A 981-nucleotide genomic window follows, 5' to 3' on the forward strand; every position below is an offset into this window, starting at 1 on the left:
AAACAAGCAAAAGTGAATTCAACAATGGATGCCATGGTAATATTTCACACATCACACTTAATGCATGAGAAAATAATCCACCAATTTAACACATGCATATATGCATACATGCTACTAGAATAAGAAGAACATGTGTTGCAATTATTCATCTAATTAAAGGGAAAAAGACTCATGTTAAAACAAAGACTCAATTTACTATATGAAAATAAGTAAATTGCTTCCATAACTTTAACATTTTATTTATTTAGACAAAACATCTATAAGAACACAAAAACAAACTAAATAACTCAAACTAATTAAAGACAAATAACTAACACATATAAATTAGGGATAATAATATGATATAAAATGTGCTCATCATGGTTTTCTTGCAATTTTTAACTCTTCTACAAAAATCTGCTGTGGTGTTTATTCACCTACTTCTAGTAGAGTTATTAATTGTTTAGTTGATATTTATCAAACATTTGTTGCATATTCTGAACTCTCTGTTTTCAAAGATGCTTTAAAAGCAATGAGAGCAAAATTTGATAAGTATTGGTCTAAGTTTCCAATGGTTTTTTGTCTTGCTACTATCATGGATCCTATATTCAAGTTATTAGCCATTGAAGAGTGGCTGAAGTGTTTTGGTCTTGAGCAACTAGAAATTGATACAAGAATGACATCCATTAAGACTTTATTGCAAGGATATTATGATATCTATAAGAGGAATGTAGTTTCTAGTGTTGCATCTAGTTTACCTAGTGATGGAGCCCCTAATCCTTTGGGAACCACATCTGCATCTATAAATATTCCTAGGGTTCAAAATTTTTCCATGCAAAGATTGAAAAGGGCTAGGGTATCATCTAGTTCTTCCACTAACTCCACTGATTTACAAGTGTATCTTGATTTAGCAACAATTGAGGTGGATGATGACAATCAGTTCAATGTTTTGGGGTGGTGGAAGACAAATCACACATTAACCCTGTTCTTTCACTTATGGCT

This window comes from Fragaria vesca, unplaced genomic scaffold, assembly GCF_000184155.1.
Source record: "Fragaria vesca subsp. vesca unplaced genomic scaffold, FraVesHawaii_1.0 scf0513160_u, whole genome shotgun sequence".
NCBI lineage: Eukaryota > Viridiplantae > Streptophyta > Magnoliopsida > Rosales > Rosaceae > Fragaria > Fragaria vesca.